This window comes from Numenius arquata, chromosome 24, assembly GCF_964106895.1.
Source record: "Numenius arquata chromosome 24, bNumArq3.hap1.1, whole genome shotgun sequence".
Lineage (NCBI taxonomy): Eukaryota > Metazoa > Chordata > Aves > Charadriiformes > Scolopacidae > Numenius > Numenius arquata.
Window position 1 is genome coordinate 3,645,526 of NC_133599.1, and position 8,661 is coordinate 3,654,186.

Consider the following 8,661-nt stretch of genomic DNA (forward strand, 5'->3'; position numbering starts at 1 on the left):
TCCGGGTACTCTTCCAGGGCACAGCCGGAGTCGCTGTCGGAGGAGGCCGGCGGGAGGCCGGTGGCGGTGCCGCAGGAGGGAGGCTCGTCTCGCTGGGGCCATGCGGGGCTCGGCAGGGACATGAGCTGAGAAGAGAGGAGCAGAGGTGGTGAGACCTTCGGCAAGGTGTGGAGCAGGGGGTCCGTCCTCGGGACACGTATCATCCCATCTGCCCAGCTCGGACCTGTCTCCACGTGGCAGCAGGACAAGCAGCCCCTCGTCCTGGGGAGGGACCCCAGGGCAGGTCCCACTGGGATGATGATGCTCAGCACCACCACGACCTTGAGACCCTTGGCTGAACCACTGAAGTCTGAGGGCTTTTGGGGGCTGCTCCTTTCTCTGCAAACCCACACCAAGGGGTTGGCAGGGCTGGGGCTTTATCTGCTGAGCAGGAGGTGCTGACGGGATGGTGATGGCCTGAAGCCAGGCAGGGAAGACCCCGAGTGTCCGTGCTCAAGCTGGAAGGGGTTTTGTGAAACCACCAGCCTTTTGCTCACCCGCAGCAGGAGATTTTCCCTGGAAGATGCCAGTCCTTTGCTAATCCCTCATCTAGTGGCCTGTCCCCGAGCAGGGCAGTGGGAGGAGACCGAGGTCTAGCCCAATTCAGTGGAAAATAATTTATTCCCCTCGGGCTGCTATTGTTCTGCCCTGAGCGGCTGTTCCTGCCCGGGCAGCCGGCTCACCCAGCCGCCACCACCTCTCCTGGCTAATGGTTACGCGGTGGAAACCCGTCCGGTCCCGTCCCCTCCTCCCCACGCGGCGCTTTTCACCGCTCGCTTCCTTCCTGGCTTGGCTTTCCAAAACAAAGGCGAGATGGCGATGCGGTGGCTGCTGGGGCTCCCTGGACACCGGCCCAGAGCCCGACACCCTCTGCCCGTGTTTCCTGCCCAGCGTGGGGAGCGAGGGTGGGATGTGGGTGGGATGGAGCTGAGTCGCTGCTCCTGGGGCAAGTCCCAGCGTTGCAACCAAACGGCCCCAGGATACCCCTGGATGCACCCCAGTCCCCACTGTGGAGTGACCAACCACTTTGGAAAGTGTTTTATACAGCAAGAGGCTTGGCACGGGCTCAGGCTGAGGATTGAGGGGTGGTAACCCCCAGGCCACGCACGTAGGTCCTCCTGCATCACTGCCACCACCACGACCAGTTCACTCCTTCGCACTGGGATGGTATTTTTCCATGTCTGGTTCCCCCCACCCCCGGCCCATCCCGTCAGAGCCATCCTGGTCAGCACCAGCAGCCGCATCCCCACAGCTCCCGCTAAAGAGCTTCGACATCCCCGGCTCAGCCCCGGCTCCCAGTGTGCTCCCTCCACAACAGCATCTTGGGGTGCCGGGATGTTGCACCCACATGTGGCCAGCTCTGGAGCGGTGGGATCAGCCCGGGGCAGCTCAGGTTTCCCTTCCACGCACCTGGCTCAATGATTAACACTGCAGATCGGCTAATCAGCGGGATAAAGCAAAAGGGCTGCTTGCTCCTTCCTGGGGCTTGGGGTCTGCCAGCCCTGGGGTTAGTCTGGGGAGACGGCAGGGCTGGCTGTGCAGTGCTTTTAAAGCTGTGCTCAGCTCTGGGACCTGCATAGCGATGAAATCATCTGGCCCATTTCTGTGTATCTGCAGCCCAAAGAGGGTCCTGGCCTTGCTGATGTGGTGAAGGATCACTCCACCACCGCTGATGCTGGGCCAGTAACCAGCCTTGGCTCTACGTCTGCGCGAGAGGATCGTGTGCGTCCCTGGGGATGCTGAACGGGGACCTCCGTGGGCTCAGTGACGGGTCCCAGCTCTGCTGCCGCCCTGTCTGGGTAACAAGTGTCTCCGCTCTTCCCTCTCTGAGGCAGGTGGGTGGCAGTCCTGGGCTGTGCTGGGCTTATTAAGCCTCCAAGCTGCGTTTGTCTAATCTGTTGGGGCTTTGCTGTAATTAGACCCCTCTGATGCTCTGCAGAGCTGCTGGTGCCTGCGTGGCCCCAGCTCCGTGGCAGGGTGCACAGGGCACCTTGTCCCAGGGCCATCAGCAGGGAGCCCAGCGGGGTGATGCTGGGGGGAGAGTGGAGAGGGCAGGGCTCCTGGCTGCTCTGAATCCGTGGGGCTCGTGCTGCAGAGCCCAGCCCAGCCCGGTTTGATGTGATTACGCCGGCTGGCAGCCGTCTGGGCTGTAGACAAGTCCCTGTAATTAACCCCAGACGGTGACAGCGTTATGCGCCTCCCATGCTAAGGAGCCAGGCAGCCCCAACAGGTCCGTCTCCTCTGCTCCCTATCCCTGTCCCCTCTTCCTTCCTGCCCTCCCTCGCCGCCTCCAGGCACTCCTGCTATTGCCCTTCCCTGCTGGCCTGCAAAGGGATACAGGGATGCTCCAAGCCTGCTCCTGCCCTCAAAAATGGGGACAGGAGAGCCTGGACCAGGTGTCAGGGGGAGGTGGCAGGAGGAGGCTTTGGGGAGCCGTTCCTCCCTGCCAGCGCAGACCTGAGCACTGGAGGTGCATCCTCAGAGAAGGAACATTTGAGGTACCAGTTGGGCAGGCTGAGTGCCACTGGTTGTCATTTGCCTTTGCTTTAAAAGCCTCTCGTCCTGCCAATGGGAGCTCCTCCAGACTGTGATTCCTCATCTCCCCTGAGCTCCCCGAAAGATGGGCAATGTCCCTGCCGAGCTCCCCTGCCCACTCGCAGCCTTTTGGTGCTAGCGTGGCTTCAAATGGCCACCCAGACTCCGGTCCCAGTGCTGGCACTGCCTGGCTTGGAAGCCCCAGAGGATCCCCCTTCCTGCCCTGAGCACGTTTCCCACAGTAGCTACAACCCTTTGCGAAGCAGTCGCAGCTCCCTGGGTACAAGAAGCTAAAAATCACAGGAACGTTCATTTTATTTGGCTCCCCCAGAGAAGCCCCCGTCTCCAGCTGGCTGCGGGAGCACGTGTGGGCTCCCAGCCTTCTCCTGCCGAGGTCACACATTAACTTGCAGCGCGGCCACCCCGGCCCATTCGCATTCAGCGCAGCCTCCCTCTTCCCAGCACGGCCAGGGGCTGATCTGCATCTCTGCCACAGCCTTTGGTTTTTCTAGAAGTCATTTCTCCATCGTAGAAGACCCACTTTCAGACCCCTCTAGCCTGTTTTTTCAGAAGCACCAAACACTCCCCAGCTCCACAACCCTGAGGAACCACAACAGCTCACCGTCACCCAAAAGACCAGATCCCCTTTCAAGCGCCCAAAACCACTGGCAGCTTCCAGGGGCTTAGCTCTGTTATTCACCACCTCACCCACAGGATAACCTGTTTTCGCTTGAGCTCCCGTCAACACAGCTGCAGTGAAGCTACGTGGAAATAAAGATGCAGAGCCATAAAGATGCACCTCTTCTGGGGTGAGATAAGCTGAGGTCTGGCAAGGCGAGCCGGAGCAGCTCGTCCTGCAGCGCAGCCCAAGCCAGGCTGGAGCCTGTCTCACCAAGGAGCCCGCGGTGGCTTTTTGGACCTGCGATGGCACGAGGTGGAGCAACACTTGGGTGCTGCTGGCTGGGTACAGCTGTCCTGTGGACCAGCAGTGTGGAGGGAAAGGGGCAGCACAGCCCCCCAGATGATTGGGGGGGGGTGTCTCAGCATCCTGCTCTGCCATACGGCTCCATGGCACCGTAGGGGACTGTGGCCGACGCTGTGGCCTGTTTGCTCACAGGGGGATGTGTGTGCTGCTAAGGGCTTTTCTTTAGTGTTTTTGCCCATCCTGAGAGCGCACGTGTGGCCGGCTGCTCCGGCTTGATGGGGAGCAGTAACCCATTAACCTGCCATAACTCAGCCATTTGTACATCTATGGGTACAAACCAAGACCCGCCACCCCTCCTGTCCCCTGAGGCCACTGGGTTTCACCCTGACACGTCGGGCTGCGACGGAGCCCACCCACCTCCAGTGGAAAGCTCCATCGCCAACCCCAAAACAACCCATTCCCACCAAATCCCGGGCGGAGGAGGGATGATGGAGCTAGCACCCTTTCCTGGAGACCCTCGTTGGTGGAGGGAGGTGGGCAGCCCTGCCAGTCCCGTGCCCATGGCACCTGCCCGCTCGGGAGGTGGCCACACAGCCTGGGATGGCAGAGTCCGGCACGATGGAACAGACACTGATTCCTGCTCTCATGGGACTTTTTTCCCAAAAAATAAGACCACAGGGGCAGCGATACCATTCTGCCTCTCCTCCCCTCCCCCCCAATTTATTTCTCCCGGAGAAGAACAGCCAAAAAACCCTCCCTCTCCCCGCGTTCGCCTCCCCTTCCCCTTCCAACAATTCCCGGACGGGACTCCCCGGTGCCCCCCTCCCCTCGACTCCCAAGCGCCTTCTCCCCCAGCTCAGCACGTAGCTCGGAGAACCGACCCCAGGAAAACTTTTCCAGCCTCACCTACCTGCCCGTTCCCCGCGCTCCGGTACCCGGGCTCCGCCGCTCCGGGCTCCGCCGCCCGCTCCAGCCCCGCTCCGGCCGCCGCCGTCCCGCCCTGCTCCGGAGGAGGCGAGGGAATGGAGGCTCAGCAGGGAAAACTTCGCAAAGCGAAAGGAAAACATCCAAGCTCAGTCAGGGAAACAGCTTTTTTCTCTCTCTCTTTCTATTTTTTTTTTTTTTTTTTTTTTTTTTTAATCTGCCTGCCCAGGAAACTGGATCTGTGTCAGCCGGGGTCCTAATTACAGGCTTTTTAGCCTAAACCTACAGAGACAGCCAATGGCAGGGACTCCCAGCGGCGGGCAGGGAGGGGAAGAGCAAAGGATGGCGGAGGGGGGGGGTGTACATTAACCCTACAGGGGAATGAGCTCTAGATGACATCTGTTTTTCTCGCTACCTCTCATTTTCCGGGCGTCCGCACCCTTCCCTCCATCTGCGGCTCAGTTCACCCCAGGTTGCCGTTTTGATGGCTTTTATGATCCTGCGCGGTGATTTATTTTCCTACCTAGATCAGAAAGAGTCGGAGCTTCATGAAAGAGGGGAAGTGTCATTACACCCCAATTTAGAGGTGGAGAAACTTTGGCTGGGCTCTCACAAAGGAGTTAGCCAGAGGCAAGTCAGGATGTCCTAGTTTTCCCAAGCCCTCAACACCTGACGAGTCTCCTAAAAGCCATTCAAACCGGCTTTGGCTGCGGCAATTGCGCTCCAGCAAGAGTCAGGGTAAAATTTATCAGAGTCTCCGACGCGAGGCAGAGTCTCTTTGTTGTATTTCTGTGTATTCCTCACATGCCACAAGATTTTCCTGCCTGCTGATGTGTCTTTGGGGATGGGTCAAAGACGCAGCATCCCCCCAAAACCCCACGTCTACAGGGACTGGACCAGACCTCTGCCACCCGTGTGGTCTGAGCACCTCGCTGCCCAGGAGCTGCGTCTTGTTTTGGGGCTCTCTTGGGAGCTGCAAGGGGTGCAGGTGGCTTATGCATTATGTAGGTCCCCGGGACCAGGGTCGGGGCTGCAGTTTAAATCTGTAAATCGGTGGTAATTTGTCAGAGGAGGTGGCCAGGCTCCACGGAGAGACAGTGGCACTGCTGGGAGAGGCCGGGCAGGGGGATGTTGGTGCACGGGTTATTGCAGTGCTCACTGGTGGTTCATATCTCTGCAAAATCACCTGGGCAGGGAAAGAAGCAGGAGGAAAAGGAGAAGGGGCAGGCGAGGATCTCCTCAGGCTGCCGCTCTCCGTGTCCCCGCAGAGGGGTCCCCTCTGGGCTGTCGAAGCAGCGCTGTAATTCCCTGGGGACCCTTTAAGGTCTTAGATCTGCACCGTGGAAGTTAATCCACTGTTTGGCTTTGGTGGGAGGTTGGTCTCCGAAGCTTTATCTTGACCTGTTTGCTGCTATGGACTTTGTACCACCCGGTGGTGGTGGCCCCCCCCCAGCTCCTCCCGGCTGCCAGCTCCCAGCCCAGGCTCCGAAACGGCTGCCGCTTGTGCTCCCCACGCTCTGCATGGCAGAAAAATCAACGGGCAAAGTTCTCATTTAGGAGCCCAGCCGAGCACAGGGACTCAGACTGGACAGATGGGTCACTCAGGGCATTCCGAGGTGGGACCAGCCACCGCTCCACCAAAGCCACCGCCCTGGAAACACCACGAGGTCCCCCACGGGCGCCGGACGAGCGTGCACGCGTGATGGGCAGGACACTGGCCCGCTGGGCTTCCCTGCTGCCAAAACACTGGCGAGTGACCGGCGTGCGGCCGGCAGCGTCCCGATGGAAAGGGCAGGGCTGCATCAGTGCGACGCCAGCACTGAGCTGCCATCACCGTCCTGTTTTTTAGTGCTCTGATACTGGTGGAACTGGGGTGGGTGGCGCACAGGGATGCTGTGAATGGGGGCAGAGTGCACCCCCAGCACCTTCTCCTGCCCCAGATACCCCCAATCCCTCTCCACTGACCCCCTAGAGCACCCCCCAGTCCCAGACCCCTCCAATCCCCCTCCACTGATGCCCTGGACCCCGCAAATCCTCTTCCTCTGACCCTCCCAGAGCATCTCCCTTGCCCCAGACCCCTCCAATCCCCCCCCACTGATGCCCTGGACCCCCCAAATCCTCTTCCACTGACCCCCTAGAGAGCCCCCCAGCCCCAGACCCCTCCAATCCCCTCCACTGACCCCCCCCAATAGAACCTCCTACCCCTTGACTCCCCCGATGCCCCAGAACCCCGTCCCTAGCCCCCCCCGCTGTTCCCCAAATCCCCCAGCACATTGCCTGGCCCCCCCCGGACCCCCGCCTTGGCCCCGCCCCTCGCCACGCCCACGCCCCCTCCCAGGCCCCGCCCCCTGGCAGCCGTGGCGCCGCGGACCCGGCGCGCCCCCTGGCGGCCGCGCTGCTGCCCGGCCGGGTCCTCCCAGCCCGCGACGCTCTAGGCGGCGGCCGGCGGACTCGCTGCTCCCGGCGGGCCCGGCCCGGGCTGGGGGGACGCGGCGCTGGCGGGGCCCGACCCGCACCCGGTCCCCGAGCCCCAGCCCGAGCCCGGACCCGGCGGGCCGGGCAGGGGACGGGCCGGGCCGGGGGCCGGCCGGCAGCGGGGGCCCGGGCCTCAGCTCCCGGATGGCGGAGCCGGGCAGCGCCTCAGGTACCGACCCTCGGGCCCGGGCCTTCCCTCAGCACCGGCACCGCGCCTCGGCCCGGGGCCGCCCGCGTTGCCCCCTGCCTCCCTTCCGACCCCTTGTCCCCCCTCCCCGCTGTCCCCTTGCATCCCCTCCGCGCTCCCCGGCCGCCCCCTTGCACCCCCTTCCCCGTTATCCCCCTCCTTCCCCGTTATCCCCCTCCTTCCCCGTTATCCCCCTCCTTCCCTGTTATCCCCCTCCTTCGCCATGCCCCCCGTCCCCACGGGCTGTGCAGGCCCCTTCCTCCTCCCTCCAGTCCCTTCTTGTCAGCAGCCCCTTCATCTTCCCTCCAGCCCCTTCTCCTTGTCAGCAGCCCCTTCCTCCTCCTTCCAGCCCCTTCATCTTCCCTCCAGCCCCTTCTCCTTGTCAGCAGCCCCTTCCTCCTCCTTCCAGCCCCTTCATCTTCCCTCCAGCCCCTTCCTCCTCCTTCCAGCCCCTTCATCTTCCCTCCAGCCCCTTCTCCTTGTCAGCAGCCCCTTCCTCCTCCCTCCAGCCCCTTCTCCTTGCCAGCAGCCCCTCTTGCCCCCGGCGGTGCTCCCCTGCAGCCCCTCTCCTCCCTCCCGTGCTGGTTTGTTGGGGGCGGTGGGTCCGTTGCCCCCTGTCAGGAGTGGGTTGGTGTGGGGCCATGTGCATTTCCACGCGAGGTGTCCGTGCGCGGGGCCGTCGTGCTGGGACCCGGCGATGCTGGGGTGCCCTGGTCCTTTGGGATTAGGTGGACCCTCACGTTCGGTGCTGGGTTTCGAGGGATTGCTTGGAGCACGGAGGCAGGAAGGGTGTTCTGCAAGCTGGGGGGGGTACGGATGGAGCCTCTTTGGGAGCAGAGGGTTTGGGAGGGGAGCGAACGACCCGGGAGAGGTGAGCTGTGGTCTGGAGACTGGGCCAAGGAGGGCTGCGAAGATTTGAGGAGGATTTAAGTTTGGGTCCTGGGAGGTGGGGGGGGGGACTGGAGGGGAGGATGGGGCTGCTGGTCTTAGGAGGCACGTGCTCTCGCTCGCAGGGAGGCGTATTGTACTATCGGAGTGTTTGGCTTGTCGAGTTAAGGCTCTGAACAGGCAAACTGACGTCGGAAAGGTGCGTGTGGGAAGCGCTGAGCAAAACACCAGAGTCTTCTTGAGAGCCTCCGTGTCTGCGTGAAAGGGATGCCACTGAAATATTCAACAGCGAGGAGTGGCGGGAGGCCCGAGGGAGCCTTCAGGGAGCTCACAAAGTTGTTTTTGGTTTTTTTTTTTTTTTTGCTTGTTTGTTCAGTTCTGACCATAATATCTGTTTGGGATAGGCAACAGCACTTCAACCTAACCCCCTCGCAGTTTAGACAGAGGTGGGTGGAAGGAGCACCGGAGGGAGAGAGGAATAAAGAAGAAAGAGGGGGCAAAGGTAACATGTTTTCTGCCAGATTTTTTTTTTACTGAGGGAATCGATGAGCTGGGAGTAGGAGGGCAGGGACACTAGAGGACAAGGCCCCCGGTGACCAGATTAGATGAAGCGGAGAGGGTTCTATTGCTAAATTATAGATCAAAGCCTGTAAGGTCAGCGGGGAGTAAATCCATACTGAGTCTAGAA